Below are 23,397 nucleotides of genomic sequence, written 5' to 3'. Positions count from 1 at the left end.
GTGTTTTGGTGTTTGTGATACCTCAACTTGACTGTAGTGTATTGTAACAACCCCACAGCCAATTCAGTTGATATCTTTTGCTTTACATGATAAGTGGTTCATTTATTTATATGTTGGAACTGAAAGTCATGTTTCCTGGTTTTTATTTTTTTTCCTAGTTTTACACCGCTTCCATTAAAACACTTAAAGACTCCACCACGTGTCTTGGTCACTTAAGGAAGAGTGTTAAGCTGTCTGCATAGCTGTGTACGCAGACGCACAGTGAAGGCAGAACAGTAAAAAGATAGCTTCATCTAAAGATTGGACTGGAGACACAACTGCTTGCATCAACAACAACAATGGCAGAGACAAAAGCTGGTGACCCTGATCTTCATGGACTGGAAGTACGGTCTGAGTGCTCTTCATCTTCCTCCTCTTCACGACGCTCAAGTAAGTCCTCAGTCAGTGCTGCTGCAGCTCGTGCTAGAGCCAAGGCTGAAGCAGCACGCACACGAGCTGTATATGCTAAGCGTGAAATAGCCATGAAAGTGGAACAGGCCCAGATTGATGCAAATGCATCCATAGAGAAAGCACGTATAGAAGCAACACTCAATGCTCTTAAGGAGGAGTGTGAAGCTGAGGCAGCATCAGCGGAAGCTCAAGTACTTGAAGCAGCTACAGATGTAGAAATCAATGAGCACTGTAGTAAAGTCAGCCAGTGTACATCACATCGTCAGTCACTTGGGCGCACCAGTGAATATATCCAGACTCACTTTGCTCCTCAGCAAGTTCACCACCCTACTCAGCCAAGTACTGTAAATGTAGAAACCGTCACATCAGTGTCACAGCATGTTAATACTATAAACCCCGAAGATCAGAGTGCCAATAAAGGCTTGCCAACACCAGGGGGCATAGCTTCTCAACCTCAACAGAAGCAAAGGCCACAATCTAATACCCAGCTAAACTTTAGTGACACCACTCTTAGTCCTCCGAAGCATCCACAGTATTACAGTGATGCCAGTAAAAGGAGACAGCCTAGTCACAACATCCAGCCCAAGTCTTCCAATGTGTCAGATTTAGCTATTTACCTAGCTCGTCGAGATTTAGTCACAGCAGGTTTGAAAACATTTGACAATCAGCCTGCTAATTACTTGTCATGGAAATCTAGCTTTCTCAATGCTACTGAAGGGCTTGACCTTAAATCAAGTGAGCAGCTTGATCTTCTCATAAAGTGGTTAAGCGGTGAGGCACTGCAGCATGCTAAAAGAATGAGAGCAGTTCACATCAATCAACCTGACACAGGCCTGTATATGGTGTGGCAGAGACTTGACCGGTGTTATGGCTCTCCAGAAGCCATCGAAGGTTCTCTCTTTTCAAGACTCGAGAAGTTTCCAAGAGTTGCACATAAAAATTACCTCCAGCTTCAAGAGCTTGCAGATCTGCTCCTCGAAATCGAAGCAGCAAAATGCGAGGGTTACTTACCAGGGCTCAGCTTTCTTGACACAGCCAGAGGGATTAACCCTATTGTTGAGAAACTACCTTACAACCTCCAAGAGCAATGGATGAGTCAGGGGTTTAGGTACAAAAGAGAGTATGATGTACCATATCCACCCTTTTCCTATTTTGTGGATTTTGTGCGTTGCAATGCAGAAATGAGGACGGACCCAAGCTTCAGCCTTCCAACGCCCAACACAGTGCCCCTTCGCAGTGATAAAGTTCAATCAAAACGCTGGAGAGATCCTGTCACAGTTAACAAAACAAAGGTTGAACAGCAGTCATCCTCCTCTGTGTCTAAGAGACCTGTAATAGATCCTGAAAAGGAATGTCCTATGCACAAGAAACCTCATTCCCTCAGGAAGTGCAGGGGTTTCAGGGAAAAGCCACTTGAGGAACGTATGACTTTCCTGAAGGAGCACTTTGTATGTTTCAAATGCTGTGCTTCCACTGCACATCAGGCAAAAGAGTGCAAAGCAGTCATTCACTGTTCAGAGTGTGATAGCAATCGTCATGTTTCTGCTCTCCACGCAGGCCCTGCACCTTGGGTCAATAAGGAATCTGACACACCTCCTGTAGACCATGGTGGGGAGCATCATGAGCATGATTCAGCTATTCTAACTTCTACATGCACAGAAGTCTGTGGACAGGGGTTCCAAGGCAAATCTTGTTCTAAAATATGCCTAGTGCATGTTTATCCAGAAGGGCATCCAGAAAAGAAGGTCAAGATGTATGTCATATTGGATGATCAGAGCAATGTATCATTGGCAAGGTCTGCATTCTTTGACATTTTCAATGTACACAGCAACAGTTTCCCCTATGCTCTCAAAACGTGCTCTGGCACAGTAGACACAGCTGGGAGGCGCGCTGTGGGCTTCATGGTAGAGTCAGCTGACGGGAATGTTCACCTGCGACTTCCTACCCTCATTGAGTGCAACCAAATTCCAAATAACAGAGAGGAAATTCCTACACCAGAAGCTGCACACAGCCACCCTCATCTCAGGGAGATTTCCAATAAGATTCCACCTCTCGACCCTTCTGCTGAAATTCTTCTATTACTGGGGCGAGACATCATCCGCGTGCACAAAGTTCGAAGCCAACGTAACGGGAAACATAATGCTCCCTATGCCCAGCACCTGGATTTAGGATGGGTCATTATCGGTGATGTCTGCTTAGGTGGTGCTCATAGACCTATTGTGAATGTCTTCAAAACTAACATCTTAGAGAATGGACGTCACAGCTATCTTACTCCGTGTGAGAACAGCATCTCTGTGAAAGAGAAATTGGCACATGAGCAGCAGACATGCCCCAAAGTCTTGCCTACATACACACCAATGAAAGAGAACCCAGAGAGACAGTTCTTCAACTGTTCAGAGGACAGCAACAAACTCGCTCTTTCCATTGAGGATGAAAAATTCCTCCACATCATGAACAAGGAGTTTGTTAAAGATGAGACAAACAGTTGGGTGGCACCTCTACCATTTCGTGTTCCCAGGCAACGCCTACCAAACAACCGGGATCAAGCCCTCACTCGGCTTATGTCACTTCGTCGCACCCTGCAAAAGAAACAAGAAATGAAAGATCATTTTGTAGCTTTTATGGAAAAGATCTTCATCAATGGGCATGCTGAACCTGCCCCTCCTTTGGAAAGCAACACGGAGTGCTGGTATCTGCCTAGCTTTGGGGTTTACCACCCCCAGAAACCAGGACAAATCAGAATTGTGTTTGACTCAAGTGCAAAATGTGGTGGCGTCTCACTCAATGATGTGCTCTTACAGGGCCCCGATTTGAATAACAGTTTGCATGGGGTTCTCATTCGCTTCCGGAAAGAACCTGTTGCTGTGATGGCTGATGTTGAACAGATGTATTACAGTTTCCTGGTCAGAGCAGATCATCGTGACTTCCTCCGTTTCCTATGGTTTCATGGTCACGACCTTGACAGTGATGTGGTAGAGTACCGCATGAAAGTTCATGTGTTTGGAAATTGTCCCTCCCCAGCAGTGGCCATGTACGGCCTTAAGCGGTCAGCTATAGAGGGAGAAAAGACCTTTGGCGCTGAAGTGAGACAGTTCATAGAGAGGCACTTCTATGTTGACGATGGTTTGAAATCTTTTCCATGTGCAGAAGAAGCCATCACTGTACTCAGCAAAGCGAAAGACATGCTGGCTCAATCCAACATCAGACTTCACAAAATTGTATCCAATAGCCTTGATGTCATGAGGGCATTTTCAGGTGAAGACTTGGCTAAAGGCCTACAGGACCTTGATGTTGGGCATGACCTTCCTCCCATGCAGCGGAGCCTGGGTCTTAGGTGGGACATTTTGACAGACACATTCACATTTGAAGTGACTGTTGATAATAAGCCATTCACACGTCGTGCGGTGTTATCAACAATTAACAGCCTATTCGATCCTCTTGGCTTTGCTGCACCTGTCAGTGTCCAAGGTCGCTTAATCCTCAGAGAGCTCACATCTGACACTCACGAATGGGATGCACCATTACCTACAGAGAAGTACGCAGATTGGCAGCAGTGGACCAAATCCCTCAAAGACCTAGAAGAGTTGAAAATTCCTAGGCTCTACACAACACTGCCAGTCTCTGCAGCTCAGAAGAAAGAAGTTTGCGTGTTCTGTGATGCATCAAGCAAAGCTATTGGCGCTGTTGCGTATCTTAAAGTCACTGATGCTGAAGAAAAAAGCCATGTGGGATTCATCTTTGGAAAAGCCAAGCTAGCTCCCAAACCTGAACTTACCATACCAAGGCTTGAACTATGTGCGGCTGTGCTTGCAGTGGAGATTGCAGAAATCATCACAGAGGAACTAGACACTCCAATAGATGACATGAAATTCTTCACTGATAGTAAGGTTGTGCTTGGCTACATTTTTAATGAATCCAGGCGATTCTATGTTTATGTTCACAACCGAGTGCATCGAATTAGGCGTTCAACACAAGCAAACCAATGGAACTACGTGCCCACCAGCTTAAATCCAGCTGACCATGCCACAAGACCACTTTCTGCGAAACAGCTTGCCCTTTCTTCCTGGCTCACTGGCCCTGCTTTTCTGAGTGAAGTACAACAGAGTACATCAAGCCAGCCTACGTTCCCTCTTGTTGATCCCACATCAGACACAGAGATACGTCCAGAGGTCACAGTAAAGGCTACACGAATGGTAGAGAGTCAGCTTGGCAGTGCTCGGTTTGAACGTTTTTCAAGTTGGAAGGCACTCACAAGAGCTCTTGCTCGCCTCTTGCACATTGCACAGTCCTTCACAGAAGCAGCAAATGACAGCTCCTGCCACGGCTGGCATGTGTGCAATAAGCCCCTCCTCAAAGAACTTGAACAAGCAAAAGCAAGTATCATATGCACAGTTCAGAAAGAGGTTTTTGCAGATGAGATTGAATGCATCAAAAGAGGAAGCCTCATTCAGAAACACAGCTCCCTTGCGAAACTCTGCCCCTTTGTTGATTCACAAGGAGTTCTTAGAGTTGGAGGAAGACTCCATAGATCACAGTTCACACAAGACCAGATGCACCCAGTGATCGTTCCAGGCAGACACCATGTAACCAAATTGTTCATCAGACACTACCACCAAAAAGTCCACCATCAAGGCCGGCATTTTACTGAGGGATCCATAAGAACAGCTGGATTTTGGATTGTTGGTGGAAAACGAGCCATCAGTAATGTAATATATAACTGTGTAACCTGTCGCAAGCTACGTGGCAAAACTCAAGAACAAAAAATGGGAGACCTGCCTATTGACCGTTTAAGCACAGAACCTCCTTTCACCTATGTAGGACTGGATGTATTTGGCCCATGGTCCATTGTTTCCAGAAGAACACGTGGAGGCCATGCGAACAGAAAATGCTGGGCCGCCATTTTCACTTGTATGAGTACACGAGCCATCCACATCGAGGTTGTTGAAACAATGGAGGCTTCCAGTTTCATTAACGCTCTCAGACGTTTCTTTGCTATCCGAGGAGCAGCAAAGCAATTAAGATCTGACTGTGGGTCCAATTTTGTGGGAGCCTGCAAAGAACTCCAAATCACAGCTGATGGCTGCAACAGCAAGGAAGTTGAGAGCTTTCTGACAGATCAGGGGTGCAGGTGGATCTTCAACCCTCCACATTCTTCACATATGGGTGGTAGCTGGGAACGGATGATTGGCATAGCACGTCGCATTCTCGATGCAATGCTTCTCCAACTTGGCTCAACAAGGCTTACTTACGAAGTTCTGGTGACATTCATGGCTGAGGTCACTGCCATAGTTAATTCTAGACCACTCACCTCAGTGTCTACAGATCCTGATCAGCCACTTATTCTCACTCCAAACATGCTCCTTACCCAGAAGATTGGCACACCCCCCATACCTCCAGGACACTTTGACAACAGTGATCTCTTCAGACGTCAGTGGCGGCAAGTGCAATGTTTGGCCAATACATTCTGGGAGCGATGGAGAAAGGAATACGCTATTGTTCTCCAAGATCGCCGCAAATGGAGAAATGACAAACGTGACCTGAAAGAAGGAGACATCGTCCTGTTAAAGGACAATCAAGCTAAGAGACATGACTGGCCGGTTGGCTTGATCATTAAAACCTTTCCCAGTGCTGATAAGAAGATCAGAAAAGTTGAAGTGAAGATAAGTAAGGATGGCACACACAAACAGTTCTTGAGGCCTATCTCTGAAGTCATCCTTCTGCTGTCTGAGGATGTGAATAAGTGACATGCATGATCACATTTGTTATGACCGTTTGGCATCTTGAAAGATGCCAGGTGGGGAGTGTTCTGACTCATGCTTAGCATTGGTACTGCCCCCCTAGTGGTGCAGTTCCTGCAGTGACACTTTGCAGCATTCTGAGCAACATGGAGGAGCTTGCAAGCAGCAGTCAAAACTCAATCTTTATTTCTTGTTGTTCAGGCATTATCTGTGAGTATTTAGTTAATTGGACCTTTTTTGTAGACTCTTTGTGCCTTCTGTTTGCTAGATGTTTTTGTTTTATAGCATAGTTTGATCTGTGGATTTATGCTAGTCAGCCACTGTTAGCTTCTGTGTTTTGGTGTTTGTGATACCTCAACTTGACTGTAGTGTATTGTAACAACCCCACAGCCAATTCAGTTGATATCTTTTGCTTTACATGATAAGTGGTTCATTTATTTATATGTTGGAACTGAAAGTCATGTTTCCTGGTTTTTATTTTTTTCCTAGTTTTACACCGCTTCCATTAAAACACTTAAAGACTCCACCACGTGTCTTGGTCACTTAAGGAAGATTGTTAAGCTGTCTGCATAGCTGTGTACGCAGACGCACAGTGAAGGCAGAACAATGGCAACTTAGCGCTTGGCTGTTTTCACCTAAAAGGGTCAGTTCTGGAAATTTGGCTCCTTTTTATTAAATACAACAAAAGACCCTAATAAAAGCTATATAGTCATATTTTCTGTATTGTTGTGAGTTTCCAAAATCCTCCTAAACGTAAATGTGTTAAAACTATAGTACTTGGGTATTGTAGGTTCTCAAACATCGATTTTATACTGTCTTTAATTAAAGAGAAATTACATGTAATTGTCAAAATGTCTGCGTAATTCAGTCCTTGACATGAACAAACTCATTAGAGCAGTTTTATTTGAAATGGTTCATTGTAGAGAAACGTACTGAAATGGATGTGTTTAGTAATGGTGGATCTAGGGCCTGCAATGTCTACAGGTATTTAGGCAACATTAAGTCATGGCTGGAGGTTACGGATCCAGCCTTGTGACCGGAAGGTCGCCTGTTCGATCCCCAGAGCCGACAGCACATGACTGAGGTGTCCTTGAGTAAGACCCCCAACTACTACCCGGGCGCTGCGGATTGGGCTGTACCACCGCTTAACTAAAGTTGATATATTTTAAACAAACATCTCTGATTGATGGACTCCAGCATATTGAATGCACTGCCAAACTAATCACAACTCAGTCTGCTCCCAATATTCCTCCATCCTCTTTTCATTGTGTCTTTTTTATTCATTCTTTCTTCTCTGCAGAGATTTGAACCATCTTCTTGCTATATACTGTCTTTCTGACTGATTAAGCTTCTTGTACTTTTGGTGCTACTGAGTTAAATGTGATCAAATGTTAGAATGATGTTGAATTTTGCTCACATGCAACACGATTTTACACAGTAGCTTATTAATAAAAAGCCTGTAGATTTAGAAATAGTGAGAAACCAGCCATTAGCGGTGTACTTTGTGTACTTCTGGTGCCGGTCCGGATAGATGGTGAGGGTTGCGTCAGGAAGGGCATCCGGCGTAAAACTTGTGCCAAAACTATCATGCGGTTCACAAATATGATTGCCATACCGGATCAGTCGAGGCCCGTGTTAACAACGACCGCCTCTGGTGCTGTTGACCAACTGTAGGTCAAAGACCATCAAAGAGGAGAGGAGGAAGGCGGGTTAGAAGGCAGTGAGAGAGAAGGAAAGGCAGGAGTGTGGAGGTTACAGTAGGGACTCTGAACATAGGGACAATGACTGGTAAAGGCAGAGAACTTGCAGACATGATGGAGAGAAGGAAGGTAGATATTCTGTGTGTCCAGGAGACCAGATGGAAAGGAAGCAAGGCCAGGAACATTGGAGGTGGATTCAAACTGTTCTATCATGGTGTAGAGAGGAAGAGAAATGGAGTAGGGATAATCCTAAAGGAATAGCTTGAGAAAAGTGTTCTGGATGTAAAGAGAGTGTCAGACAGGATCATGAGCCTGAAGTTGGAGGTTGATGGTGTGATTTTGAATGTGGTCAGTTCATATGCACCACAGGTTGGTTGTCAGTTGGAGGAGAAAGAGGAATTTTGGAGTAAGATGGATGTAGTGGTAGATGGTATCCCTAGAGAGGAGAGATTAGTGATTGGTGCAGACTTCAATGGACATGTTGGTGAAGGGAACAGAGGGGATGAAGAGGTGCTGGGTATGTATGGTGTGAAAGAGAGAAATGCGGAAGGTCAGATGGTTGTAGATTTTGCAAAGAGAATGGAAATGGCTGTGGTGAACACGTATTTTCAGAAGAGGGAAGAACACAGGGTGACATGTGGAATTCCAATGAGGCATTTCAGGCAGCTGAGAACAGTGGTTTCTGTGACAGAGTTTGGGCTTTATAACTTAGCAGACTGCACAAAAAGCTGCATAACACACTACAGTAAAGAGGGAAACTGGGAAAGCATATATAGGTCCCCCTTAAAGTCTCCTATGTCTCCAAAATTAAATAGTTCTGTCTTACTTAACATTTTTACAAAGACTGGGAATTCAGTAACCTTGTTACCAAGACATTTTGATTTGGTTTGACCGAGATGATTAAGTGTGTGCATTTTCTTTCCTTACGGTGAAAACACCAGATGATTCCATCTGTTGGTATAACATGGTACTGGAGAAAGTACAGTTTGAGCACATCAGCAAAGCTGAAGCATATGCAAGACTTGGAATGGACAGAAACACCATTGTATCTCAGGCCCCAATTGCTGAACTTGCAGCAACCAATCCAGATGTGTTCAAATCACTGAAGGCAAGTTTCAAAAGAAAGGACAGCCTCAAACGGTTTGCAGACACATGCAGGAGTTTCTGTGAGCAGGAGCCCACTGCTACTGCAATTCTCAAAAAAAAAAGAAGAAGATGGATCCTTGCTGGATATTTATAAGAGTTAATCAGCAAAGCTGTGTTTTTCTCATGGTATTTTACAGAGGCATTACAGATCTCATTTAGTTTGTGTTCAGTTTATGTAACCAGTACAGGTAATGTATGTCTCAAATGCCTGAAATGTTACTGTGAAATATGTTTATTCAGCAGTTTGTTTTATTACCTTTTTTTTGTTTGTTTGTTTCTTTTATTATTTTGAGAGCTTTGGTATGTGACGCCAGTTCCTCTAAGTGCACTATTTATATTCAAAATAATAAAGAATTCATGCCTAATTAATGGCTTACTTCCTCTGTCATTTCATCATCAGCACAACATTATTAAAGAAGGAATATTTCATCGCTTTACTTTGAGGGCCACAAACATCATGAACTCATGAAGAAGTAACGATTTAGCAATGCTTAACATCCTTGTTCTGTGAAGTGTTGGCTAACTGTTACGTTTTTACCACAGTTTACATGATGAATGAAGACCTGTATGAACATCATGAATAACTCATGTCACCTGATGATATTTATAACTTAATAACTACATGAATTAATATATTGCTCATGCATTAAAGCATGCATGAGGCATGCTTACTTTATGCATATTCATGATGACTCATGATGTATTACATGTATAAGTTAATAATTACTCACTCATGAAATAATGTATGAATTAATGCCATTTCATGTACCCTGATTGTAAAGTGTTACCGAATAGCTTAGCTAGCTCAGGTCATGAGTGGAAAGTGTTGTTCGGATGCTTCTGTCTGGTTCACCAAACTGACCAATCCTGCTTTAGAATGAGGTTAGGACCGCCCACGGAATTAACATACGGGCGGAGAAATACATAAATAAATACATGTAGAAATGTGGAAATATGAAAATAAATATATATTAAAATGCATCAATAAATAAACAAACGAATAATTGAATAAATAAATGAATAAATAAATACATGTAGAAATACAGAAAAATCCCAAATAAATGTTGATACGTGGAAATGTATAAATAAATTAAAAACATTTATTTTTAGTGTGCCCTGGTTCATGACAAAAAAAGGTATCATTTGTTTATTTATTTATAAATGTATTTATTTATTTATACTTTTGTCGTGTTTGGTCCTGCATTAAAGACGCCCCTGGAGAAAAATGAAACAAACACAGCAGAGCCGCTAAACTCCTAACATCATAGTTAAACTACTGAACTGCAGCTTTTGCCATCACTGCTCTCTCACTACGAAGGTCCACATTAGTGACGTAGAAGCATTTTATTCCGCCAGCGTTGCCGTGGAGACGCAGCGTCACAGTGCTTATAAGCGTGTCTGCGTTTTAAGCCCCATTGTGACGTAAGCGAAACGGAACGCGGTGCGATCTGAAACGCTGAGAAAGGGTCTGATGTTCCGTCGTTCACCGACACCTGCGGCGCTGAGCTGCGACTTTCTGCGCTCTCGAAGCGTTTTTTTTTTTTTTGTTGTTTTTTTTTCCGCAGAAACCTGTGTCCGCGCCTCCACAACTACACATAGCCTGTTTGAACTCTACAATAACCAGCATCACAAATTCATTTTTAATGGTCAGATTTGGATCGATACTTTTAAAGAAACACGAAAAAACTGAGACGGAGCTGTTAGCTAACTAGCTAGTCAACTAGGCTACCGTTAAATCTGAACGGAATTTAGCTAATATTAGCTCATTAGTTAATAATAGTTCAAGTCCAGCCAATCTCCAGCCTAATAAAGACGACTAAACCAAGTCTAGTACATACATGTACCAGAAATAAAATATGTGGAGCAGTAAACCAGAAATGAACATATTAACTGTTTAGACAGTTAATTACACAGTCTATACAGTGTCTATTCGGCTCTATACAGACCACAATTTGAAGTCCTATAAAACAGGCAGATCAGAGTATTATCATATCAGATTACCATAATCCCAAAGAAAACTCTATAATGTACTCATGGTATGAGTAGCAATTGATTTTACTGTAGGAATTTGAAATAATGGGATAGCAAACTTGTGAAAAGTGTTTATTCAGCTCTGCTTAGACCATAAATTGAAATCCCATAAAACAAGCAGATCAGAGTATTATCATATCAGGCCATGATGCTCCTGAAGACCACTCACTCATGTACTCATGGTATGAGAACCAAGTGATTTTACTGTAGGAATTTGAAGTAATGGGATAGTAAGCTTGTGAAAAGTTTCTATTTGGTTCTGTTTAGACCACAATTTGGAGTCCTAGAAAATAGGCAAATCAGAGTGTTATCATATCTGACCACCATATTCCTGAAGAACACTCTCTCTTGTACTCATGGTATGAGAACCAAGTACTTTTAGTGTAGGAATTTGGAGTAATGGGGTAGCAAACTTGTGAAACATGTCTGTTCGGTTCTATATGAAACACAATTTGGAGTCCCATAAAAGAGGCAAATCAGAGTATTATCATATCAGATTACCACAATCCCAAAGAACACTGTATAATGTTCTCATGTTATGAGTACCAATTGATTTTACTGTAGGAATTTGAAGTAATGGGATAGTATACTTGTGAAAAGTGTCTATTTGGTTCTGTATAGACCAAATTTGGAGTCTCATAAAAATGCCAAATCAGAGTATCGTATCAGATTACTGTAATCCCAAAGAACACTGAATAATGTACTCATGCTATGAGTACCATTTGATTTTGCTGTAGGAATTTGGAGTAATGCGATAGCAAAGTTGTGAAAAGTGTGAATTCGGTTCTATATGAAACACAATTTGGAGTCCCATAAAACAGGCAAATCAGAGTATTATCATATCAGATTACCATAATCCCAAAGAACACTGTATAAGGTACTCATGCTATGAGTACCAAGTACTTTTACTGTAAGAATTTGGAGTAATGGGATAGCAAACTTGAGAAAAGCGCTAATTCGGTTCTACAATAAACACAATTTGGAGTCCCATAAAACAGTTAGATCAGAGTAATATTATATCACACCAACATACTCCTGAAGAACACTTTCTCATGTACTCATGGTATGAGTATCTAATGATTTTGCTGTAGGAATGTGAAGTAATGGGATAACAAAATTGTGAAAAGTGTCTGTTTGGTACTGTATAGACCACAAGTTGGAGTCCCATAAAACAGGCAGATCAGAGTATTATCATATCAGATTACCGTAATCCCAAAGAACACTGGATAATGTTCTCATGCTATGAGTACCAAGTACTTTTAGTGTAGGAATTTGGAGTAATGGGGTAGCACACTTGTGAAAAGTGTCTATTCGGTTCTGTATAGATTACAAATTGAAGTCCCATAAAACAGGCATATCAGAGTACTATCATATCAGATTACCATCATCCCAAAGAACCTGTATAATCTTCTCATGGTATGAGTACCAAGTACTTTTACTGTAGGAATTTGGAGTAATGGGGTAGCAAACTTGTGAAAAGTGTCTATTCGGTTCTGTATAGACCACAAATTGAAGTCCCATAAAACAGGCAAATCAGAGTATTATCATATCAGATTACCATAATCCCAAAGAACACTGTATAATGTACTAAGGCTATGAGTACCAAGTACTTTTACTGGAAGAATTTGGAGTAATGGGATAACAAACTTGAGAAAAGTGCTAATTCGGTTCTGCAATAAACACAATTTGGAGTCCCATAAAACAGTTAGATCAGAGTAATATTATATCAGACCAACATACTCCTGAAGAACACTTTCTCGTGTACTCATGGTATGAGTACCTAATGATTTTGCTGTAGGAATGTGAAGTAATGGGATAACAAACTTGTGAAAAGTGTCTGTTTGGTTCTGTATAGACCACAAATTGGAGTCCCATAAAACAGGCAGATCAGAGTATTATCATATCAGATTACCATAATCCCAAATAACACTGTATAATGTACTCATGCTATGAGTACCAAGTACTTTTAGTGTAGGAATTTGGAGTAATGGGGTAGCAAACTTGTGAAACGTGTCTGTTCGGTTCTATATGAAACACAATTTGGAGTCCCATAAAAGAGGCAAATCAGAGTATTATCATATCAGATTACCACAATCCCAAAGAACACTGTATAATGTTCTCATGTTATGAGCACCAATTGATTTTACTGTAGGAATTTGAAGTAATGGGATAGTATACTTGTGAAAAGTGTCTATTTGGTTCTGTATAGACCAAATTTGGAGTCTCATAAAAATGCCAAATCAGAGTATCGTATCAGATTACTGTAATCCCAAAGAACACTGAATAATGTACTCATGCTATGAGTACCATTTGATTTTGCTGTAGGAATTTGGAGTAATGCGATAGCAAAGTTGTGAAAAGTGTGAATTCGGTTCTATATGAAACACAATTTGGAGTCCCATAAAACAGGCAAATCAGAGTATTATCATATCAGATTACCATAATCCCAAAGAACACTGTATAAGGTACTCATGCTATGAGTACCAAGTACTTTTACTGTAAGAATTTGGAGTAATGGGATAGTAAACTTGAGAAAAGCGCTAATTCGGTTCTACAATAAACACAATTTGGAGTCCCATAAAACAGTTAGATCAGAGTAATATTATATCACACCAACATACTCCTGAAGAACACTTTCTCATGTACTCATGGTATGAGTATCTAATGATTTTGCTGTAGGAATGTGAAGTAATGGGATAACAAAATTGTGAAAAGTGTCTGTTTGGTTCTGTATAGACCACAAGTTGGAGTCCCATAAAACAGGCAGATCAGAGTACTATCATATCAGATTACCATCATCCCAAAGAACCTGTATAATCTTCTCATGGTATGAGTACCAAGTACTTTTACTGTAGGAATTTGGAGTAATGGGGTAGCAAACTTGTGAAAAGTGTCTATTCGGTTCTGTATAGACCACAAATTGAAGTCCCATAAAACAGGCAAATCAGAGTATTATCATATCAGATTACCATAATCCCAAAGAACACTGTATAATGTACTAAGGCTATGAGTACCAAGTACTTTTACTGGAAGAATTTGGAGTAATGGGATAACAAACTTGAGAAAAGTGCTAATTCGGTTCTGCAATAAACACAATTTGGAGTCCCATAAAACAGTTAGATCAGAGTAATATTATATCAGACCAACATACTCCTGAAGAACACTTTCTCGTGTACTCATGGTATGAGTACCTAATGATTTTGCTGTAGGAATGTGAAGTAATGGGATAACAAACTTGTGAAAAGTGTCTGTTTGGTTCTGTATAGACCACAAATTGGAGTCCCATAAAACAGGCAGATCAGAGTATTATCATATCAGATTACCGTAATCCCAAAGAACACTGGATAATGTTCTCATGGTATGAGTACCAAGTACTTTTACTGTAGGAATTTGGAGTAATGGGGTAGCAAACTTGTGAAAAGTGTCTATTCGGTTCTACAATAAACAATTTGGAGTCCTATAAAACAGTTAGATCAGTGTATTATCATATCACACCACCATTGTCCTGAAGAACACTCTCTCGTGTACTCATGGTATGAGTACCTAATGATTTTGCTGTAGGAATGTGAAGTAATGGGATAACAAACTTGTGAAAAGTGTCTGTTTAGTTCTGTATAGACCACAAGTTGGACTCCCATAAAACAGGCAGATCAGAGTATTATCATATCAGATTACCACAGTCCCAAAGAACCCTGGATAATGTTCTCATGGTATGAGTACCAAGTACTTTTACTGTAGGAATTTGGAGTAATGTGGTAGCAAACTTGTGAAAAGTGTCTATTCGGTTCTGTATAGACCACAAATTGATGTGCCATAAAACAGGCAGATCAGTGTACTATCACATCAGATTACCATCATCCCAAGGAACCCTGTATAATGTTCTCATGGTATGAGTACCAAGTACTTTTACTGTAGGAATTTGGAGCAATGGGGTAGCAAACTTGTGAAAAGTGTCTATTCGGTTCTGTATAGACCACAATTTGGAGTCCTATAAAACAGGCAGATCAAAGTATCATATCAGATTACCATAATCCCAAACAACACTGTATAATGTTCTCATGGTATGAGTACCAAGTGGTTTTACTGTAGGAATTTGGAGTAATGGGGTAGGAAATTTGTGAAAAGTGTGAGTTTGGTTCTATAAAGAACACAATTTGGAGTCCTATAAAACAGTCAGATCAGAGTATTATCAGATCAGGCCACGATATTACTGAAGAGCACTCACTCATGTACTCATGGTATGAGAACCAAGTGATTTTACTGTAGGAATTTGAAGTAATGGGATAGTAAACTTGTGAAAAGTGTGAATTCGTTTCAATAAAAAAAATTTGGAGTCCCATAAAACAGGCAAATCAGAGGATTATCATATCAGATTACCATAATCCCAAATAACACTGTATAATGTACTCATGCCATGAGTACCAAGTACTTTTACTGTAGGAATTTGGAGTAATGGGATAGCAAACTTGTGAAAAGTGTCTATTCGGTTCTACAATAAACAATTTGGAGTCCTATAAAACAGTTAGATCAGAGTATTATCATATCACACCACCATTGTCCTGAAGAACACTCTCTCGTGTACTCATGGTATGAGTACCTAATGATTTTGCTGTAGGAATGTGAAGTAATGGGATAACAAACTTGTGAAAAGTGTCTGTTTAGTTCTGTATAGACCACAAGTTGGACTCCCATAAAACAGGCAGATCAGAGTATTATCATATCAGATTACCACAGTCCCAAAGAACCCTGGATAATGTTCTCATGGTATGAGTACCAAGTACTTTTACTGTAGGAATTTGGAGTAATGTGGTAGCAAACTTGTGAAAAGTGTCTATTCGGTTCTGTATAGACCACAAATTGATGTGCCATAAAACAGGCAGATCAGTGTACTATCACATCAGATTACCATCATCCCAAGGAACCCTGTATAATGTTCTCATGGTATGAGTACCAAGTACTTTTACTGTAGGAATTTGGAGCAATGGGGTAGCAAACTTGTGAAAAGTGTCTATTCGGTTCTGTATAGACCACAATTTGGAGTCCTATAAAACAGGCAGATCAAAGTATCATATCAGATTACCATAATCCCAAAGAACACTGTATAATGTTCTCATGGTATGAGTACCAAGTGGTTTTACTGTAGGAATTTGGAGTAATGGGGTAGGAAATTTGTGAAAAGTGTGAGTTTGGTTCTATAAAGAACACAATTTGGAGTCCTATAAAACAGTCAGATCAGAGTATTATCAGATCAGGCCACGATATTACTGAAGAGCACTCACTCATGTACTCATGGTATGAGAACCAAGGGATTTTACTGTAGGAATTTGAAGTAATGGGATAGTAAACTTGTGAAAAGTGTGAATTCGTTTCAATAAAAAAAATTTGGAGTCCCATAAAACAGGCAAATCAGAGGATTATCATATCAGATTACCATAATCCCAAATAACACTGTATAATGTACTCATGCCATGAGTACCAAGTACTTTTACTGTAGGAATTTGGAGTAATGGGATAGCAAACTTGAGAAAAGTGCTAATTCGGTTCTACAATAAACACAATTTGGAGTCCCATAAAACAGTTAGATCAGAGTAATATTATATCAGACCAACATACTCCTGAAGAACACTTTCACATGTACTCATGGTATGAGTACCTAATGATTTTGCTGTAGGAATGTGAAGTAATGGGATAACAAACTTGTGAAAAGTGTCTGTTTGGTTCTGTATAGACCACAAATTGGAGTCCCATAAAACAGGCAGATCAGAGTATTATCATATCAGATTACCGTAATCCCAAAGAACACTGGATAGTGTTCTCATGGTATGAGTACCAAGTACTTTTACTGTAGGAATTTGGAGTAATGGGGTAGCAAACTTGTGAAAAGTGTCTATTCGGTTCTACAATAAACAATTTGGAGTCCTATAAAACAGTTAGATCAGTGTATTATCATATCACACCACCATAGTCCTGGAGAACACTCTCTCGTGTACTCATGGTATGAGTACCTAATGATTTTGCTGTAGGAATGTGAAGTAATGGGATAACAAACTTGTGAAAAGTGTGTTTAGTTCTGTATAGACCACAAGTTGGACTCCCATAAAACAGGCAGATCAGAGTATTATCATATCAGATTACCACAGTCCCAAAGAACCCTGGATAATGTTCTCATGGTATGAGTACCAAGTACTTTTACTGTAGGAATTTGGAGTAATGTGGTAGCAAACTTGTGAAAAGTGTCTATTCGGTTCTGTATAGACCACAAATTGATGTGCCATAAAACAGGCAGATCAGAGTACTATCACATCAGATTACCATCATCCCAAGGAACCCTGTATAATGTTCTCATGGTATGAGTACCAAGTACTTTTACTGTAGGAATTTGGAGCAATGGGGTAGCAAACTTGTGAAAAGCGCTAATTCGGTTCTACAATAAACACAATTTGGAGTCCCATAAAACAGTTAGATCAGAGTAATATTATATCACACCAACATACTCCTGAAGAACACTTTCTCATGTACTCATGGTATGAGTATCTAATGATTTTGCTGTAGGAATGTGAAGTAATGGGATAACAAAATTGTGAAAAGTGTCTGTTTGGTTCTGTATAGACCACAAGTTGGAGTCCCATAAAACAGGCAGATCAGAGTACTATCATATCAGATTACCATCATCCCAAAGAACCTGTATAATCTTCTCATGGTATGAGTACCAAGTACTTTTACTGTAGGAATTTGGAGTAATGGGGTAGCAAACTTGTGAAAAGTGTCTATTCGGTTCTGTATAGACCACAAATTGAAGTCCCATAAAACAGGCAAATCAGAGTATTATCATATCAGATTACCATAATCCCAAAGAACACTGTATAATGTACTAAGGCTATGAGTACCAAGTACTTTTACTGGAAGAATTTGGAGTAATGGGATAACAAACTTGAGAAAAGTGCTAATTCGGTTCTGCAATAAACACAATTTGGAGTCCCATAAAACAGTTAGATCAGAGTAATATTATATCAGACCAACATACTCCTGAAGAACACTTTCTCGTGTACTCATGGTATGAGTACCTAATGATTTTGCTGTAGGAATGTGAAGTAATGGGATAACAAACTTGTGAAAAGTGTCTGTTTGGTTCTGTATAGACCACAAATTGGAGTCCCATAAAACAGGCAGATCAGAGTATTATCATATCAGATTACCGTAATCCCAAAGAACACTGGATAATGTTCTCATGGTATGAGTACCAAGTACTTTTACTGTAGGAATTTGGAGTAATGGGGTAGCAAACTTGTGAAAAGTGTCTATTCGGTTCTACAATAAACAATTTGGAGTCCTATAAAACAGTTAGATCAGTGTATTATCATATCACACCACCATTGTCCTGAAGAACACTCTCTCGTGTACTCATGGTATGAGTACCTAATGATTTTGCTGTAGGAATGTGAAGTAATGGGATAACAAACTTGTGAAAAGTGTCTGTTTAGTTCTGTATAGACCACAAGTTGGACTCCCATAAAACAGGCAGATCAGAGTATTATCATATCAGATTACCACAGTCCCAAAGAACCCTGGATAATGTTCTCATGGTATGAGTACCAAGTACTTTTACTGTAGGAATTTGGAGTAATGTGGTAGCAAACTTGTGAAAAGTGTCTATTCGGTTCTGTATAGACCACAAATTGATGTGCCATAAAACAGGCAGATCAGTGTACTATCACATCAGATTACCATCATCCCAAGGAACCCTGTATAATGTTCTCATGGTATGAGTACCAAGTACTTTTACTGTAGGAATTTGGAGCAATGGGGTAGCAAACTTGTGAAAAGTGTCTATTCGGTTCTGTATAGACCACAATTTGGAGTCCTATAAAACAGGCAGATCAAAGTATCATATCAGATTACCATAATCCCAAACAACACTGTATAATGTTCTCATGGTATGAGTACCAAGTGGTTTTACTGTAGGAATTTGGAGTAATGGGGTAGGAAATTTGTGAAAAGTGTGAGTTTGGTTCTATAAAGAACACAATTTGGAGTCCTATAAAACAGTCAGATCAGAGTATTATCAGATCAGGCCACGATATTACTGAAGAGCACTCACTCATGTACTCATGGTATGAGAACCAAGTGATTTTACTGTAGGAATTTGAAGTAATGGGATAGTAAACTTGTGAAAAGTGTGAATTCGTTTCAATAAAAAAAATTTGGAGTCCCATAAAACAGGCAAATCAGAGGATTATCATATCAGATTACCATAATCCCAAATAACACTGTATAATGTACTCATGCCATGAGTACCAAGTACTTTTACTGTAGGAATTTGGAGTAATGGGATAGCAAACTTGTGAAAAGTGTCTATTCGGTTCTACAATAAACAATTTGGAGTCCTATAAAACAGTTAGATCAGAGTATTATCATATCACACCACCATTGTCCTGAAGAACACTCTCTCGTGTACTCATGGTATGAGTACCTAATGATTTTGCTGTAGGAATGTGAAGTAATGGGATAACAAACTTGTGAAAAGTGTCTGTTTAGTTCTGTATAGACCACAAGTTGGACTCCCATAAAACAGGCAGATCAGAGTATTATCATATCAGATTACCACAGTCCCAAAGAACCCTGGATAATGTTCTCATGGTATGAGTACCAAGTACTTTTACTGTAGGAATTTGGAGTAATGTGGTAGCAAACTTGTGAAAAGTGTCTATTCGGTTCTGTATAGACCACAAATTGATGTGCCATAAAACAGGCAGATCAGTGTACTATCACATCAGATTACCATCATCCCAAGGAACCCTGTATAATGTTCTCATGGTATGAGTACCAAGTACTTTTACTGTAGGAATTTGGAGCAATGGGGTAGCAAACTTGTGAAAAGTGTCTATTCGGTTCTGTATAGACCACAATTTGGAGTCCTATAAAACAGGCAGATCAAAGTATCATATCAGATTACCATAATCCCAAAGAACACTGTATAATGTTCTCATGGTATGAGTACCAAGTGGTTTTACTGTAGGAATTTGGAGTAATGGGGTAGGAAATTTGTGAAAAGTGTGAGTTTGGTTCTATAAAGAACACAATTTGGAGTCCTATAAAACAGTCAGATCAGAGTATTATCAGATCAGGCCACGATATTACTGAAGAGCACTCACTCATGTACTCATGGTATGAGAACCAAGGGATTTTACTGTAGGAATTTGAAGTAATGGGATAGTAAACTTGTGAAAAGTGTGAATTCGTTTCAATAAAAAAAATTTGGAGTCCCATAAAACAGGCAAATCAGAGGATTATCATATCAGATTACCATAATCCCAAATAACACTGTATAATGTACTCATGCCATGAGTACCAAGTACTTTTACTGTAGGAATTTGGAGTAATGGGATAGCAAACTTGAGAAAAGTGCTAATTCGGTTCTACAATAAACACAATTTGGAGTCCCATAAAACAGTTAGATCAGAGTAATATTATATCAGACCAACATACTCCTGAAGAACACTTTCACATGTACTCATGGTATGAGTACCTAATGATTTTGCTGTAGGAATGTGAAGTAATGGGATAACAAACTTGTGAAAAGTGTCTATTTGGTTCTGTATAGACCACAAATTGGAGTCCCATAAAACAGGCAGATCAGAGTATTATCATATCAGATTACCGTAATCCCAAAGAACACTGGATAGTGTTCTCATGGTATGAGTACCAAGTACTTTTACTGTAGGAATTTGGAGTAATGGGGTAGCAAACTTGTGAAAAGTGTCTATTCGGTTCTACAATAAACAATTTGGAGTCCTATAAAACAGTTAGATCAGTGTATTATCATATCACACCACCATAGTCCTGGAGAACACTCTCTCGTGTACTCATGGTATGAGTACCTAATGATTTTGCTGTAGGAATGTGAAGTAATGGGATAACAAACTTGTGAAAAGTGTGTTTAGTTCTGTATAGACCACAAGTTGGACTCCCATAAAACAGGCAGATCAGAGTATTATCATATCAGATTACCACAGTCCCAAAGAACCCTGGATAATGTTCTCATGGTATGAGTACCAAGTACTTTTACTGTAGGAATTTGGAGTAATGTGGTAGCAAACTTGTGAAAAGTGTCTATTCGGTTCTGTATAGACCACAAATTGATGTGCCATAAAACAGGCAGATCAGAGTACTATCACATCAGATTACCATCATCCCAAGGAACCCTGTATAATGTTCTCATGGTATGAGTACCAAGTACTTTTACTGTAGGAATTTGGAGCAATGGGGTAGCAAACTTGTGAAAAGTGTCTATTCGGTTCTGTATAGACCACAATTTGGAGTCCTATAAAACAGGCAGATCAAAGTATCATATCAGATTACCATAATCCCAAAGAACACTGTATAATGTTCTCATGGTATGAGTACCAAGTGGTTTTACTGTAGGAATTTGGAGTAATGGGGTAGGAAATTTGTGAAAAGTGTGAGTTTGGTTCTATAAAGAACACAATTTGGAGTCCTATAAAACAGTCAGATCAGAGTATTATCAGATCAGGCCACGATATTACTGAAGAGCACTCACTCATGTACTCATGGTATGAGAACCAAGTGATTTTACTGTAGGAATTTGAAGTAATGGGATAGTAAACTTGTGAAAAGTGTGAATTCGTTTCAATAAAAAAAATTTGGAGTCCCATAAAACAGGCAAATCAGAGGATTATCATATCAGATTACCATAATCCCAAATAACACTGTATAATATACTCATGCCATGAGTACCAAGTATTTTTACTGTAGGAATTTGGAGTAATGGGGTAGCAAACTTGTGTCTATTCGGTTCTGTATAGACCACAATTTGGAGTCCCATAAAACAGGCAGATCAAAGTACTATCATATCAGATTACGATAATCCCAAAGAACCCTGTATAATGTTCTCATGGTATGAGTACCAAGTACTTTTACTGTAGGAATTTGGAGTAATGGGGTAGCAAACTTGTGAAAAGTGTCTATTCGATTCTGTATAGACCACAAATTGAAGTCCCAATAAACAGGCAAATAAGAGTATTATCATATCAGATTACCACAATCCCAAAGAACACTGTATAATGTTCTCATGATATGAGTACCAATTTATTTTACTGTAGGAATTTGAAGTAATGGGATAGTATACTTGTGAAAAGTGTCTATTCGGTTCTGTATAGACCACAATTTGGAGTCCTATAAAACAGGCAGATCAGGGTATCATATCAGATTACCATAATCCCAAAGAACACTGTATAATGTTCTCATAGTATGAGTACCAAGTGGTTTTACTGTAGGAATTTGGAGTAATGGGGTAGCAAACTTGTGAAAAGTGTCTATTCGGTTCTGTATAGACCACAAATTGAAGTCCCATAAAACAGGCAGATCAAAGTACTATCATATCAGATTACGATCATCCCAAAGAAACTTGTATAATGTTCTCATGGTGTGAGTACCAAGTACATTTACTGTAGGAATTTGGAGTAATGGGGTAGCAAACTTGTGGAAAGTGTCTATTCGGTTCTGTATAGACCACAAATTGAAGTCCCATAAAAATGGCAAATCAGAGTATTATCATATCAGATTACCACAAGCCAATAGAACACTGTATAATGTTCTCATGATTCGAGTACCAATTGATTTTACTGTAGGAATTTGAAGTAATGGGATAGTATACTTGTGAAAAGTATCTATTTGGTTCTGTATAGACCAAATTTGGAGTCTCATAAAAATTGCAAATCAGAGTATCGTATTAGATTACTGTAATCCCAAAGAACACTGAATAATGTACTCATGCTGTGAGTACCAATTGATTTTGCTGTAGGAATTTGGAGTAATGGGATAGCAAATTTGTGAGAAGTGTGAATTCGGTTCTTTATGAAACACAATTTGGAGTCCCATAAAACAGGCAATTCAGAGTATTATCATATCAGATTACCATAATCCCAAATAACACTGTATATTGTACTCATCCTATGAGTACCAAGTACTTTTAGTGTAGGAATTTGGAGTAATGGGGTAGAAAACTTGTGAAAAGTGTCTATTCGGTTCTGTATAGACCACAAATTGAAGTCCCATAAAACAGGCAGATCAAAGTACTATCATATCAGATTACGATCATCCCAAAGAAACTTGTATAATGTTCTCATGGTGTGAGTACCAAGTACATTTACTGTAGGAATTTGGAGTAATGGGGTAGCAAACTTGTGGAAAGTGTCTATTCGGTTCTGTATAGACCACAAATTGAAGTCCCATAAAAATGGCAAATCAGAGTATTATCATATCAGATTACCACAATCCCAAAGAACACAATATATTGTACTCATGGTATTAGA

The sequence above is a fragment of the Pygocentrus nattereri genome, chromosome 15, assembly GCF_015220715.1.
Source record: "Pygocentrus nattereri isolate fPygNat1 chromosome 15, fPygNat1.pri, whole genome shotgun sequence".
Lineage (NCBI taxonomy): Eukaryota > Metazoa > Chordata > Actinopteri > Characiformes > Serrasalmidae > Pygocentrus > Pygocentrus nattereri.
The sequence above is the reverse complement of the archived record's forward strand: the minus strand, read 5'-3'. Positions refer to the sequence as shown.